At 37.5% G+C, this 17,141-nt stretch overlaps 1 protein-coding gene and 1 long non-coding RNA gene across 3 annotated transcripts in view; one reads left to right on the top strand and one right to left on the bottom strand.

Moving 5' to 3' along the window:
• Positions 1-17,141, bottom strand: part of GALNTL6 (polypeptide N-acetylgalactosaminyltransferase like 6) — a 1,265,432-nt gene that overhangs the window by 314,758 nt on the left and 933,533 nt on the right. The gene's annotated exons all lie outside the window — the stretch shown is intronic.
• Positions 13,448-17,141, top strand: part of LOC103890547 (uncharacterized) — a 100,546-nt gene continuing 96,852 nt past the window's right edge. The window contains exon 1 of the long non-coding RNA XR_654867.3: positions 13,448-13,502. This is a non-coding gene — a long non-coding RNA (uncharacterized LOC103890547). The remainder of the gene's footprint in view (positions 13,503-17,141) is intronic.

Raw genomic sequence — 17,141 nt, 5'->3', positions numbered from 1 at the left:
CAGCATCGTCTTAGGCTCTCTTCCAAGGGTAACCACTACCCTGACTTCTATGTCACAGATTAATGTGTAACTAAGTTCTTATATTAAATTTCTTCTGTTAAAATTCCTGGTGTGGCATCTGTTTTTCTGAATGGTTCTTGGTCAACGTGGAAGTGAAGGTATAAATCACGTGGGGAGAAGAGTATGCCAATAAAATAGAACAAGTACAAAGGCCTTGAGAGAACGATGGAGGAATATCCAGGGAGCAGAAAACATGGTATGAGATGAGGTCAGAGAATAAATGGGAGCTGGATCCAGGAGGGTTTTGAAGTCCCTACAAAGGCTTTGGCTTTTATTATCAGCAAGATACGGTGCCTCTGAAAATTAAAACATGTAGCCATCCTTGTAAGTTTTTTTTTTAATGTATCATTTCTTGAACAGCTCTGCTCTTTTTCATAGGCTTTTACTTATTTCTAACTTTCCCTTTTGTCTCCAACTTTTCCCTCACTGAGAGGCTTATTATAACAAGCATTTCTTTTTTTCAGTTACAGCTATATTCTATGGCTTATGACTCTATGTTGTTTCTCAGCCAAATCTAAAGACAATTCTTAGTATATAATAAAATGCTGAGAATTGAGAGATGTTTATTTTGAAGAGAGGTTTGCTGAGATGGCAGATCTAAAATGGATTGTTCTTACATCCTGGGTACTATCAATACAATTTTCAAGAGTTTTTATGTTTTCCTCCAAACTTGGTGTAAATATATTAGTTTTGGAAAAATTCTTCTGGAATTATCCTGGTTTAATTCCAGAATGATTGAGATAAGCTCTTGCCAAATTTTCTAATTTTAAGGCTTTTATTTAATAGGCTAAAAAATAAAACCCACCCATTAACCTACCAATCAACCAAACAAAACAAGTGGTAACAGTTACTACTCGGTATCAGCTTTTCTCCCTATCTTCCTACACCCTGATGAGACCCTGCAAACAAATGAGCATGAATTTCCTGTCCTTACGACAAGAAGTAGGACCTGAGGTTTCACAGTGAGTTCTAACATACCTTACAAAGTTACATAAGAATTTTCCACAAAATAAAAATGGCAACGAAAAATAGTCATCATCCACAATCTCACTGGTATATATAATATGGGCTACATGTTATTCCAGTACATGTGTAAACAAAAAATAAAATTCTAAGGCCCTCCAACCATCTGAATGGACTTCCTCCTCGGCCAGGGCATTCTAAAATTTAACCTGAAACACTGGTTCAGGCCATGATAGGAAGTGGGGGTGGGATATGCCTCACTATACCGTCCAGCATTAACATTAACACAGACTTTAAGTTTGATAAGAAACATTTACAATCTATTCTCTCTGAAGCCTGCTACCTGGAGGCTTCATCTGAATGATAAACTTTGGTCTCTACAACCTCTTATCATAACCCAGACATTTATTTCTATTGATAACTCTTTCAGCCAATTTCCAATCAGAAAATTTTTAAATCTGCCTATAGCCTGGAAGCACCACTCCCCCGACCCACATACTATGAGTTGTCTCGCCTTTCTGGACCAAACCAATGTATATCTTAAATATACATTTATATCAGATATAAATATATATCTGATAGATGGCTCATTGTCTCATGTATCCCTAAAATGTATAAAACCAAGCTGCACCCCAACCACCTTGGGCATGTGTTCTCAGGATCTCCTAAGGGCTGTGTCATGGGCCATGGTCACTCATACTTGACTCAGAATACATCTCTTCAAATATTTCACAGAGTTTGACTTTTTTCATTGACACATGTTTTAAAATATATTTTGTATATAATCATGTATTCTGCATTAAAAATCATTTAGCATGACATCCCTATCTCACATACCTTTTGAGTAGAGTATAGGGGAAGTAGATTATTAAAAAAATATTTTTATCCAAAATGGTGGTGTAGAGACAAGCTGGCTTCATTCCCCATTACAACAAACAACAACAGCAACAACAAAAAGTCCAAATATACAGCACTGAGTTCTTCACCAGCAACAACCCAGAGCTCAAGTATGAGGATGAACCAGTTTCTGGGGATGCGGAGAAGTCAAAAAACTGAGCAGATGATGGACAACTGACATCCACACCCATGGCACCCCTCTCCACCCCATTCTGCCCAGGCACCACCTGTGAGGAAAATCTCCCTTCAACTCATGGTTTCTACACTGGAAAAAGTAAAATTGAGGTTGAGGTTGTTGTCAACAAATTTTCCCATTTTCTTGGGTTCACTAGTAGGAGAACTGTCCTTGCCTTAACCCATGAGTAGCATCATGACTGCCTGAAAGGAAAACTATCTCTAAGGACAGGCAGAAACAAAGTAGGCAGGACTACCATCTGCAGCTCAGAAACTCTGCTCTGTAACTCAGCCAAAGGAGAGTCTAAGAGCGGCTATAGGAGGTATATTCTCCAGGTCCCCTGTTTATAATCCCCTAGCTAAGCTTCCCACAATGCCAGAATAATCCCTTTGGGACCTCCCCAATTTGGGACAGGCAGTGGTCTGACCATTTACTAGAGCTGAGATGAACCTAGGCTTAAGGTGCCACCTAAATCTGAAAAGGAGGCAGCAATCTAGCAGTAAAGAATTGCTAAGAAAATGTATTCAATAAAAACCGGAACAAGTTAGAGACAACTGGAATAAATAACTAATTCTTCAATGCAAAGACATAGATGTGTACCCACAAGAAAAAAAGCAAACAGATAACCATGATCTCTCCAAAAAGACAAAGCAAAAAGCCAGTGACTGACTCTAATGAGATGGCAATTTGTGAGTTTTCTGATCAAGAATTCAAAACAGCAGTTTTAAGGAAACTCAGAGATCTCCAAGATAATATAGAAAATCAATTTAGAAATTGATCAGAGAAATTTAGCAAAAAATTGAAATAAAAAAAGACAAACAGAAATCTTGCAACTAAGAAATATATTGGCTGAGATAAAAAAAAAACATTAGAGGCTCTTCACAGTGGAATGAAGCAAGCAGAGGAAAGAATCAGTGAGCTCAACGACCTGCTATTTAAAAATACAAATTTGGAGGAGAAAAAGGAAAAAAAAAAGAATGAAAAGGAATAAAGACCACCTATAAGACATAGAAAATTATCTCAAAAGACCAAATCTAAGAATTATTGCCATTCAAGAGGGAGCTGAGCAAGAGCAATGGATAGAAAGCCTATTCAAAGAAACTATAACAGAAAGTGTTTCGAAACATGAAAAATATATAAATATCCAGGTACAGTTAGTTCTTAAACACCAAACAGATTCAACCTAAATAAGAATACAATATTAGTCCTTTTTTATACTGCTAATAAGACATACCCAAGACTGTGAAATTTATAAAGAAAAAGAGGTTTAATGGACTCACAGTTCCACATGGCTGGGAATGCCTCACAGTCATGGTGGAAAGAGCAGGAGGAACAAAGGCACATCTTAGATAGTGGTAAGCAAGAGAGAATGTGCAGGGGAATTGCACTTTATAAAACCATCAGATATTTTAAGACTTATTCACTATCAGAAGAACAGCTTGGAAAGACCCACTGTTGTGGAAAGTCAGGGACCCTGAATGGAGGGACCAGCTGAAGCCACGGCAGAAGAATATAAATTGTGAAGATTTCATGGACATTTATTAGTTCCCCAAATTAATACTTTTATAATTTCTTAACACCTGTCTTTACTGCAATCCCTGAACATAAATTGTGAAGATTTCATGGACATTTATCACTTCCCTAATTAATACTCTTATAATTTCCTATGCCTGTCTTTACTTTAATCTCTTAATCCTGTCATCTTCGTAAGCTGAGGATGTATGTCACCTCAGGACCCTGTGATGATTGCGTTATCTGCACAAATTGTTTGTAAAGCATGTGTGTTTGAATAATATGAAATCTGGGCACCTTGAAAAGAACAGGATAACAGCAATTTTCAGGGAACAAGGGAGATAACCATAAGGCCTGACTGCCTGTGGGGCTCGGCAGAACAGAGTCATATTTCTCTTCTTGCAAAAGTGAATAGGAGAAATATCACTGAATTCTTTTTCTCAGCAAGGAACAGCCCCGGGAAAATAATGTATTCCCAGGGGGAGGTCTCTGAAATGGCCGCTCTGGGAGTGTCTGTCTTATGCAGTTGTAGATAAGGGACGAAATATGCCCTGGTCTCCTGCAGCGCCCCCCAGCTTGCTAGGATTGGGAAATTCCAGCCTGGTGAAATTCTAGTCAGACCAGTTGTCTGCTCTCGAACCCTGTTTCCTGTTAAGATGTTTATCAACGACAATGTGTGCCCAGCAGGACATGGACCTTCATTAGTAATTCTAGTTTCGCCCTGACCTTGTGATCTCACTCTGCCTCTCTGCCCTTGTGATATTTTATTGCCTTTGAAGCATGTGGTCTCTGTGACCCACACCCTATTCATACACTCCCACCCCTTTTGAAATCCCTAATAAAAACTTGCTGGTTTTGTGGCTCAAGGGGCATCACGGAACCTGCCAACATGTGATGTCACCCCTGGAGACCCAGCTGTAAAATTTCTCTTTTTTGTACTGTTTCTCTTTATTTCTCAGACCAGCCGACACTTAGGGAAAATAGAAAAGAAGCTATGTTGAAATATTGGGGGCTAGTACCCCCAATAACCCACCCCCATGATTCAATTACCTTCCACTGGGTCCCTCCCACAACATGTGAAAATTATGGGAGCTACAATTCAAGATGAGATTTGGAAGCAGACATAGCCAAACCATATCATTCCGCCCTGGGCCCCTCCCAAATCTCATGTCCTTACATTTCTAAACCAATCATGCCTTCCCAACAGTCCCCCAAAGTCTTAACTCATTTTAGCGTTAACTCAAAAGCCCACAGTCCAAGTTCTCGTCGGAGACAAGGCAAGTCCCTTCCGCCTATGAGCCTGTAAAATCAAAAGCAAGTTAGTTACTTCCTAGATACAATGGGGGTATAGGCAATGGGTAAACACACCTGTTCCAAATGGGAGAAATTGGACAAAAGAAAGGGGTTACAGGCCCCATACAAATCTGAAATCCAATAGGGCAGTCATTAAACCTCAAAGTTCCAAAATAATCTTCTTTGACTCCATGTCTCACATCCAGGTCATGCTGCTGCAAGAGATGGGTTTTTACGGTCTTGAGCAGCTCTGCCTCTGTGGCTTTGCAGGGTACAGAGCACCTCCTGGTTGCTTTCATGGGCTGGTGTTGAGTGTCTGTGGCTTTTCCAGGTGCATAGTGCAAGCTGTCAATGGATCTACTATTCTGGGGTCTGGAGGATGGTGGCCCTCTTCTCATAGCTCCGCTAGGCAGTCCCGCAGTGGGGACTCTGTGTGGGTGCTCCAACCCCACATTTCCCTTCTGCACCGCCATAGCAGAAGCTCTCCATAAGGGCTACACCCCTGCAGCACACTCCTACCTTTGAAATCTAGGCAGAGGTTCCCAAACCTTAATACTTGACTTCTGTGCACCTGCAGGACCAACACCATGCGGCAGCTGCCGAGGCTTGGGGATTGCACCCTCTGAAGCTATGGCCTGAGCTGTACCTTGGCCCATTTTAGCCATGGCTGGAGCGGCTGGGATGCAGGGCACCAAGTCCTGAGGCTGCACACAGTAGAGGGTGCCTGGCCCTGGCCCCGGAAACCATTTTTACCTCCTAGACCTCTGGGCCTATGATCCATTGACAGCTTGCACCATGCACTTGGAAAAGCTGCAGACAATCAACATCAGCCCATGAAAGCAACCAGGAGGTGCTCTGTACCCTGCAAAGCCACAGGGGCAGAGCTGCTCAAGACTGTAAAAACCCACCTCTTGTGGCAGCGTGACCTGGATGTGAGACATGGAGTCAAAGGAGATTATTTTGGAACTTTGAGGTTTAATGACTGCCCTATCGGATTTCAGATTTGTATGGGGCCTGTAACCCCTTTGTTTTGGCCAGTTTCTCCCATTTGGAACAGGTGTGTTTACCCATTCCCTCCTAGGCCACTGGGCCTGGGGCTGCAGTGAAGGTCTCTGACATGCCCTGGAGATATTTTCCCCATTGTCTTGGTGATTACCATTTTGAACCTTGTTACTTATGCAAATTTCTGCAGCTGACTTGAATTGCCCTCAGAAAATGGGTTTTTCTTTTCTACTGCATCATCAGCCTGCAAAATTTTCAAACTTTTATCCTCTGCCTCCTCTTGAATACAATGCTGCTTAGAAATTTCTTCCACTAGATACCCCAATCTCTCTGAAGTTCAAAGTTCCACAGATCTCTAAGGCAGAGGCAAAATGTCACCAGTATCTTTGCATAGCAACAGTGACCTTTACTCCAGTTCCCAACAAGTTCCTCATCTTCATCTGATGAGTCTGGACTTTATTGTCCATATCACTATCAACATTTTGGTCAAAGCTATTCAACAAGTCTCTAGGAAGTTCCAAACTTTCCACATCTTCCTGTCTTCTTCTGAGCCCTCCAAACTGTTCCAACCTCTGCCTGTTACCCAGTTCCTAAGTCGCTTCCACATTTTCAGGTATCCTTATAGGAGTACCCCGCTCTCCTGGTACCAATTTACTGTATTAGTCCATTTATATACTGTGAATAAAGACATACCTGGGACTGAGTAATTTATAAAGAAAAAGAAGTTTTTGAAATCACAGTTCCACATGGCTGGGGAGGCCTCACAATCATGGCAGAAGGTGAAGGAGGAGCAAAGGCACATCTTACATGGCAGCAGGCAAGAGAGCATGTGCAGGGGAACTGCCCTTTATGAAACCATCAGACCTTATGAGACTTATTCACCATCATGAGAACAGCATGGGAACAACCCACCCTCATGATTCAATTACCTCCCACTAGGTCATTCTCACCATATATAGGGATTATGGGAGCTACAATTCAAGATGAGATTTGGGCAGGGACACGGCCAAACCATATCAAATACTCCAAGGCATTTGATAATCAAATACTCAAAAGTCAAGGGCAAAGAGAAGATCCTAAAAGCAGCAAGAAATAATCAAGTAATATATAAGGGAGCTACAATTAGTTTGGCAACAGACTTCTCAAGAGAAACCATACTGGCTCAAGGGGAATAGAACAATATTTTCAAAGTGTTCAAAGAAAAAACTGCCACCCAGAAATGTATTCAGCAGAATTCTCATTCAAATTTGAGGAGAGAGAAAAGTCTTTCACAGACCAACAAAGGCTGAGAGAATTCACCACCAATAGACCCGTTTTGCAAGAAATGTCAAAGGGAGTTCTTCAAACTAAAAAACAAAAGCACTAAGGTGCAAAATTAAGTACATGAACAAACTCAGAGTATTCAAACTCAGAGTATGCATTTATGGTGTGCAATCCACCCATAACTCTAGTATAAAATCCCAAAGAAAAATTTATCAAAAACAAAAATAGCATGGCAACCTGTTAAGAGATAGGTAATTAAAATATGTAAATTGAGACAACTAAAATTCAAAATGTAAGGCAGATGGAGATAAAGTGTAGAATTGTGTTTGTGGGTTTTTTTGCCTTTGTTTGTGGGTATTCTTTTATTTGTGTTCTAAGATAAGTCACCATCCCTTTAAAGTAACTTGTTATATCGATAAAATATACTTCGGAAGTCTCATGATAACCACAGCACAAAAAGTTATAATTGATTCACTACAAATAAAAAGCAATAAATTAAAACATACTATCAGAGATAATCATTTAAGCCAAAAGGAAGACAGTAAGAAAGGAAGAAAAGAAGAGAGGAATCTCAAAACCACCAAAAAACAAGCAACGAAACGGCAGTGGTAAGTTCTTATCAATAATAACACTAAATGTGAATGGTTTCAACTCTCCAACTGAAAGGCATAGAGTGGCTGAATGGATAAAGAAATGACTCAACTATATTCTGCCCTCAAAAACCCCACTTTACCTGTAAAGACACATAAACTAGAGGGGATGGAAAAGGTATTCTGTGCAACTGAAAAGCAAAAAAGAGCAGGAATAACTATACTGACATTATATGAAATAGACTACGCATCACAGACTGTGAAAAAAGACAAGGAAGATCACTATAAAATGATAAAGGAGCCAATTCAATAAGAGGATATAAGTATAAATATTTATGTACCCAATACAGAGCTCCTAAATACTTGAAGCAATCATTAATAGACCTAAAGGAAAAGATAGAATGCAATACAATGATAGTCAGGGATGTTAACATCCCATTCTCAGTAACAGACAGATCATCCAGACACAAAATCAACAAGGAAACAGTGGAGAGAAACTACACACTAGATCTAATAGGACTAATTGATATTTACAGAACATTTCACCAGATTCTGTGGAACATGCATTTTTTCATTGAATATAGAACATTTTCCAGGATAGACCATATCTTGAGCCATGAAACAAGTCTGTGCAAATTCTAAAAACTAGAAATAATATCAAGTATTTTCTCTGAAAAAAATGAAATACAACTAGAAATAAAAAACAAGATGAACCCTGGAAAATTCACAAACAAATGGAAATTAAAAAAAACATGTTTTTGAATGACCAATGGGTCAATAAAATTAAGAAGGAAATTTTAAAAAATTTTGATGCAAATAAAAATACAAAATGCCAAACTCTATGGAATACAGCAAAAAGCAGTACTAAGAGGAAGGTTTATAGCAATAAATGCTTATATCAAAAAAGTAGAAAGACTTCAAATTAACAACCTAACAAGGCATCTCAAGAAATTAGAAAAGCAAAAATAAATAAAATCCTAAATTACTAGAAGGAAAAAATAACAAAAGATCAGAGCAGAAATAAATGAAATTAAGACTAAAAAAATGTAAAGGATCAACAAAGCAAAGGTTGTTTTTTTAAAAAGATAAAGAAAATCAACAAACCTTTAGCTAGACTAAGAATAAAAGAGAGAAGACTCAAATAAATAAAATCATCAAATAAAAGGAGACACAGAAACTGAGAACCTCAGAAATACAAAGAATCATTACAGATTATCATGAACAACTATATGCCAACACAATGAAAAAACTAGAAGAAATGGATAAAATCCTGGACATATACAATCTACCAAGATTGAATCACCGGGAAATAGGAAACCTTAACAAAACAAACCAAAAATGAGTAATTAGATCAAAGCTGTAATAAAGAGTCTCCCATGAAATAAAAGCCCAGAACCTGATGGATTCACTGTTGAATTATACCAAATATTTAAAGAAGAACTAATATCAATCCTACTCAAACTCTCAAACTCTTTTTTTTTTTTTTTTGGAGATGGAGTCTTGCTCTGTAGCCCAGGCTGGAATGCAGTGGTGTGATCTTGGCTCACTACAACCTCCACCTCTTGGGTTCAAGTGATTCTCCTGCCTCAGCCTCCCAAGTAGCTGGGAGCACAGGTGCATACCACCACGCCTGGCTAAATTTTTGTATTTTTAGTAGAGACAGGGTTTCACTATGTTAGCCAGGATGGTCTCGATCTCCTGACCTTGTGATCTGCCTGCCTTGGCCTCCCAAAGTGCTGTGATTACAGGCAGGAGCCGCCGCACCCAGCCCAATCCTACTCAAACTCTTACAAAAATTTGAAGAGGAGGGAATACTTCCAAAGTCATTCTACAAGACCAGCATTAGCCTAATACCAAAACCAGACAACTATGCTACAAGAAAATAAAACTACTGGCCAATATCACTGAAGAACATAACTGCAAAAATCCCCAGCAAAATACTAGCAAACCAAACGCAACAACACACTAAAAAGATCATTCACCATGATCAAGTGGAATTCATCCTAGGGGCAAGACGTTTCAACATATGCAAATTAATAAATGTGTTACATCACATCAATAGAATGAACAAAAACTATATGATTATTTCAATAGATGCCTCAAAAGCATTTAATAAAATTCAGCATCCCTTTATTAAAAACCCTTATCAAAATATGTACAGTAGGAACATATCACAAAATAATAAAGGCCATCTAAGACAAACCCATGACTAACACTGCACTGAATGGAGAAACATGGAAGACCTATCCTCTAAAGACTTGGAACAAGACGAGGATTCCCACTTTCACTGATTTTATTCAACACAATACTGGAAGTCCTGGCCAGAACAATTGGGAAAGAGAAAGAAATAAAGAACATTCAAATTGGAAAATAAGAAGTCTAATTAGCTTTGTTAGCAAACAACACACTCTTACATTTAGAAAAATCTAAAGACTCCATCAAAAAACTGTTAGAACTGCTAAAAGAATTCAGTAGTTTCAGGATACAAAATCAACATAAAAAAATCAGTAGCATTTATATATGGCAACAGCAAACAATCTGAAAAAGAAATCATGAAAGTAATTCCATTGACAATAGCTACAAAAAATATAAAATGCTTAGGAATCAATCTAACCAAAGAAGTAAAAGACCTATACAAGGAAAACTACAAAATACTGATAAAAGAAATTGAAGAAGACACCAAAAAAACAGAAAGATAGTCTATGCTCATGGATTGGAACAATTAATATTGAGAAGATGACAGTACCACCCAAAGTAATTTACATATTCAATGCAATCCTAACAAAATACCAATGATATTCTGCACAGAAATAGAAAAAAATTCTAAAGTTTATATGGAACCACTAAAGACCCTTAACAGGCAAAGCAATCCTGCGCAAAATTAACAAAGTTGGTGGCCTCATACTACCTGACTTCAAAATTCATTCTAAAGCTATAATAACAAAAACAGCATGGTACTCGCATAAAAATAGACACATGGACCAATGGAACAGAATAGAGAATCCAGATATAAATCCATGCACTTATCTTCAACTTAGGCACCAAAAACTTACAATGAGGAAAGAACAGTCTTTTCAATAAGTGGTGCTGGGAAAACTGGGTAACTATCTATATGTAGAAGAAGAAAGCTAGATCCTTATCTCTTACCCTACATAAAAATTAAATCAAAATGGATTAAAAACTTGAATCTAAGACCAGAAACTATGAAACTACTAGAAGAAAACTTTAGGAAAATGCTCTGGGACATTTGCTTGAGAAAAGATTTTTTTGTGTAAGACCTCAAAAGCACAGGCAACCAAAGAAAAAATAGACAAATGGGATTACGTAAAGCTAAAAAGCTTCTTCACTGCAAAGGAAACAATCAATAAAACTGAATAGACAACCTGCAGAATAGGAGAAAATATTTGCAAACTATCCATCTGAAAGGGGATTAATAACCAGAATATATAATATATAAGGAGCTCAAACAACTCAATAATTTAAAAACTCAAATAATCAAATTAAAAATAGGCAAAGGATCTGAATAGATATTTCTCAAAAGAAGACATACAAACGGCCAACAGGTGTATGAAAAAATGCTCATCATCTTCAATCATCAGAGATATGCAAATCAAAACCACAATGAGATATCTCACCCCAGTTAAAATGGCTTGTATCAAAAAGACAGGCAACAACAGATGTTGGCAAGGATGTGGAGAAAAGGCAACCTTCATACACTGAGTGGGAATGTAAATCAGTATAGCCACTTGGAGGACATTATGGAAGCTCATCAAAAACCTACAAGTAGAACTTCCATATTGTCTAGCAATTCTACTACGGTGTATATATCTGAGAGAAAGGTAATCAGTATATCAAAGAGATATTTGCACTTCCATGTTTATTGCAGCACTATTCACAAAACCCAAATATTATGATATTCACAATACCCAAATCACTATTCACAATAGCCAAAATATGGAATCAACCTAAGTGCCCATCAGTAGATAAATGGATAAAGAAAATGTAATATATATATATACACACACATATATATTTCATTGTATATGCACATATATATTTCATTGTATATGTACATATACAATGAAATATAATTCAGCCATAACAAAGAATGAAATCCTGTCTTTTTCAGCAATGTGGATGGAACTGGAGCCTATTACGGTAAATGAAATAAGCCAAACACAAAAAGGCAAATATTGCATGTTCTCACTCCTATGTGAGAACTAAAAAAAGTGGATCTCATGAAGATTGACAGTAGATTGGTGGTTATCGGAGGCCAGGAAGGTAAGATGGAGTAATATAAGAGAACAGGAAGAAGAATATAAATGTATTTATTACCACTGACTTGAACACATAAAAATAGTAAAGATTGGGCCGGGATTGGTGGCTGACGCCTGTAATCCCAGCACTTTGGGAGGCCAAGGTCGGGAAATCAAGACCATCCTGGCCAACACAGTGAAACCCCATCTCTACTAAAGATACAAAAAATTAGCCAGGCGTGGTGGCAGGTGCCTGTAGTCCCAGCTAGTCAGGAGGCTGAGGCAGGAGGAAGGTGTGAACCTGGGAGGCGGAGCTTGCAGTGAGCAGAGATAGAGCCACTGCACTCCAGCCTGGGCGACAGAGCGAGACTCTGTCTCAAAAAGAAAAAGGAAAACAATAGCAAAGATGGTATTTTTTACCTCAATAAGAAAAATCAATAAAAAGAAGAAAAATATTTTAGTATTAAAATATTCTAAATATTAAAAAGAAAAATATTTAAAAACATTTTTAACGCTTAAATAATGTGCTAGAATTAAGAGTTTTCTTATTGTTTGACATTTAAATTATTTCTGTTCTTATTAATACACATAATGGTGTTAATAACATCTTCATGCATATGCTTCTGTTCAAAATTAGGATATAATACAACAAATTGAGTTACTTGTTCAAAACATATGAAAAAATTAATAGCATGTGATACACTTTGTTGGATTTATTCCTCAAAGGCCAATTAACACTGACATCAGCAATATGGGATTACCAATTTTCCTGCTTTCTTGATAGTATTGGGAATTATCTTTATAAAAACAGGATTTGTTTGGCTAATTTATTAGATAAAATACATATCTCATGCCTCATTGTTTTAATTTGAATTTATTTGCTCATTAGTGAATCTGAGCATTTTTCTATGATTATTTACTGAATTCATTTATAGTTTCTGAATAATTATCCTTCCTTTAGATTTGGCAGCTCTTGAAAAAATGAGACTAGAATGGGAGAAAGTTGTATGGTGTCAAGTATCTGACTTTCTGCAGATGAATTTAGAGAGGTAAGACTTTTGGATGACCACAGGGTTGTTTCTTAAAACAGTGGAGTGGCCAGGTTTTTCTATGGGCACACAAGGAGCTTGGGTCAAGTCATAAATTGTGTTGACACAGAGTGACAACTGAGAGAAAAGGATTTTACTATTAATTTTATTAACTTTAATATTAAGGTAGAAAAATATTCATTGTTATTTAAACACTTTTAACCTCATATACACATTTTATAGTTTTCCAGTTTATTAAGTTTTTAATCTGAATGCCAGTGGAATTTCTTTTGCCTTTGAGAGTCACTTATATTTGATTCCTGAAAGTTAATCTATTTTCACGAACAGAGATCCTTAACAATAATCATTAATGAAGATGACCTGACATTTGATCACTTGAAATGGTGGTTAAGCTCACAGAAGCAGGGACTATTAGAGAGAGAATAGGGACCTCATACACCAGGTAAGAAACATGTTCTGACAACTTCTGAGTTCTTTCTTTTTGATCATTTCTGTATTTCAAGCTCCTAGAACACTATCTGATATATGATAGGCTCTCAATCAATATGTGTTGAATTGGATGGATCATGATAAGCTTCCATTATTTTCATCCCTATGTGTCAAGAACTTTCCTATTCTTCATCACTGTACTTTGACCAAGTGTTCTCATCAGAGTATAATCATCTTATAATAATTATGATTATATGTTGAGGTTCAATCAGGCTGGTGGGAAAAATATTAAGATAGTTATGGTAATAGCCAAAAACTCTATTGGAAGGCCTGAGAGTTTGCATAGCTTCAGATTGCTTGGCTGAAGGCAGCCAAGCTCTCTTCGCAGGAGCCAGAAAGATTAGGGTGCAAGTAACGGAATGTGGGAAGTTGCTCTTACTAACCTGCTTACTTATATTGGCTTAAGACTGACCTTTGTCCTACCGTGGGTACTTTACTGCCTCCTACTCGGGGGTCGGCAGAAGTTTATTACCTGCAAATGGTGTTTGCTTTAGGCCTCGGAACCTGGCCTTTAATCCTTACCTTCTAGTGATGTTTACTCACAACTTCTGTTAATTAGTCACTGAATAAATGCGAGCCTCACTAGCTGATCAGGGCCCAGTCGCAACTGTTTATAGGGCTCAGCAGGAAGCCTGTAAGCGGCTGGGACCCTCAGCGGGACTGGCAGAGCAGAATATCTGTGTGTCAGTGTACGTTTGTTCAACCATCGCTGAATCAGGGCTCTGAAGGAACAGACTCCCCTCAGCTAGTGCCCCCGCGAAAGGAACGCTGCCTCAATTATAATCATCGAAACTTCTACAACATTCCAGGCAGTGTTCTAAGGGGGCTTCATACATTTTGTGATTTAATCCTCACAACAACCTTATGAAATAAGTACCATTATTATCCCTATAAACCTCTAACTTCTATCAGAGTACGTATTTTATCTCTCTTGTTCACTGACATATCTACAAGCTTAGAACATTATATGGCACATCATAGAAGCATGACAAATATTAGCAGAATGAATAATTTTTTTCACAGATGACGAAATGGCTGTTTATCGTTCATTAACCAAATCCAGACCTCTTTAAAGCAGAACACAAGACTGTTAAACATTTGTCAAGAAACTCTAAGCCTATCTCTAACCTTTCTACACCTAATTCTAACTTTTGACAATATTTTCAACCCAATTTTTATTTTAAGTTAGGAATACAGTCTCTCAAGGTTTTGGCCTAATTAGGAACATTTATACTGTTTATAATTTTGATTATCTTTGATAAAGAGTGTCTCCAGTTATATTATAACCCCTTGTGTCTGTTGAGAAGAAGATCCTTATTTGATCTAGATAAGCAAAATGGACTCAAAGCTAAGTTTAGGAGTAATGTTGTTTTTCCTGATATGCTCCGAGAAATTCTGCATTTCTAAAACTAGAAGAATGTGTGGAGCCTGAGGTACAGTAGAAGGTGAAAAATTTGGGGGTGGCACGGAGAGCCAAAATACTTAGTACTAGGACTATGCAATATTCAGTTGGAAGTTGCTTTTATTAATGTTTGTAATTAAAATCCTCATTAATCCTCATAGATATTCTGTAGTGTCTCCTATACATGCAAATGTTGTGTTAAATGGATTTTTCCAAAGAATTAAGGTAGGAGATGAGAATTACCCCTAAATTGCTATATGGAATAGAGAAATAATTTGTGACCCAAACTAATTCAGTACTAACAGAAGCACAGAGACAGGGAAAAATACTTGAAGAAAACCCAGAAAATTTTGGCTGTTGGGGGAGATGAAGACTTCCATAGCGTGTGAAAAGTTGTGTGAAATCATGTCTAGGTGTCCTGGAAGAAGGAGAGCCCAGGTGATATCTTGTTAGCACCCTGATGATGTTCAAGCTCCTTTCTTGCTCTTGTTCTTGATGCCCAGATTCCTGGATTTCACATTTTGATTCTTGAATCCCAGATTCCTTGAGATTTTCACCTTTTACTTCTTTTTCTCTTTCTCAGATTTCTGAATCATTTCTATCTTTTCCCCAAACTTTGGATCTATTGCCATATTTTGACATAAAAACTGATTCTTTAGTACTTGGCTAACCACTTCAATAACTTCCCTTCTTAATTCAATCATTTTAATTAATTTTTATACAAATGTATTGAGGTCTTGCTGTGTGTCAGGAAGAGCATAGGAAGGCTTAATTTAAGCAATCTCAGACTGCGGAGGTGGGAGACACTTGGAAACAGAAAAAGCACAAGACAGTTGTGCAAAGGCTAATATAGAAAGTTGAACACAGGGAGAGAGCCCAACTAACTGATTCAGAGATGCTTCACAAAGGTGTTGTCATTGATGATAGGTGACTCTGGGTCTTTGATAATCATTGACTTCTCACTAGTTCTGAGTTTTCTTACTTCCAGATTTTATGTTACGTGAGAAAAAGCGTATCTTGTTTAAGCTACTATAGGATGGATTTTGTGTTGCTTAGGTTTGAATAAATTCCAAATGATATCTTGTATAATAGACTAAGGGCTTGAAATAAAGGAGTGATGATGTGGGTGGGAGAAGTTGAGAAGAAGGATTGAAATCTAGAATCATTTCTAAATAGCATCAAAAGTGATTGATTTAATAGGGTGACGTAGGTTTGAGCAATAATATACAGGACTGGGGAATTAGTAAGGGTTCTGTTCACTCTTTTGGAAAGATATCACATTGCTCCCACGTGGTGACTTATGATCTTTACCAAGGCCAACCTATCTTTCCAGTGTTTCACATGGTTTCCTGACATTTTGCCAGACCCAGAGCTTTGCTGAGAAAGCCTCACAACAACCTTATGAAGTAAGTACCATTATTATCCCTATAAATCTCTCTTTTTCACTGATATATCATATCAGTGAACCTGTACAAAGGTACTTTTGTGGCTTAAAAATATATTTCTTTTTCTGGAAGAAAATTTGTTAGGCCACTTATTTTTCACAAAAAGAATATTAAACCACCACTTCACTCTTTGATAACTAAAGTGAATGGATTTTTCTACTATCAATAATACATAACACCTACACATTGGATTTGTACCAGGGAGCTGAAACTTAATTGATTGTTACTTGGCATCTGCCAAAAAATATGGTTGAAGAAATGGGGATTTAAGAGAAAGAGTTGATGCAACACATTAGCCATTCATTCTTCAAGGCACTATAAAAGTTTTACCTTGCTGTCAAATTAAGTAATCAGAAAAAAAAGTGTGCTAGGACAGTATAAGCTTAGGTCTTAGAAGGAAATTCAATTTTATCATGTTGGCTTTTACAAAAAAAAGATAAAGATCAACTAAAACAATAGTAACTATGGTGTATTGAGCTCTGTGCTAAGTACTTGACATATCCCTTTCTACAACAAGATCTTAGATCCCATATTATAATTTCCTATGATTAGATGAGGAAATGGAAGCCCATGAGGTTGAATAAGTATGGGAAGGCCACAAGGCTAGTAATTGTGAGAGGCAGTATTCAAATTCAGTTCTGACAATAGAGGTCCTCTCTTTCATTATATCATACTGTGGTTAGTAGAATATTGGCCCCCCAAAAGATGTCCACATTCTCATCTCTAGCACCAGTGAATATGTTAC

Source organism: Pongo abelii, chromosome 3 (genome assembly GCF_028885655.2).
Source record: "Pongo abelii isolate AG06213 chromosome 3, NHGRI_mPonAbe1-v2.0_pri, whole genome shotgun sequence".
NCBI lineage: Eukaryota > Metazoa > Chordata > Mammalia > Primates > Hominidae > Pongo > Pongo abelii.
This window is presented reverse-complemented; position numbering and strand designations above follow the sequence as displayed.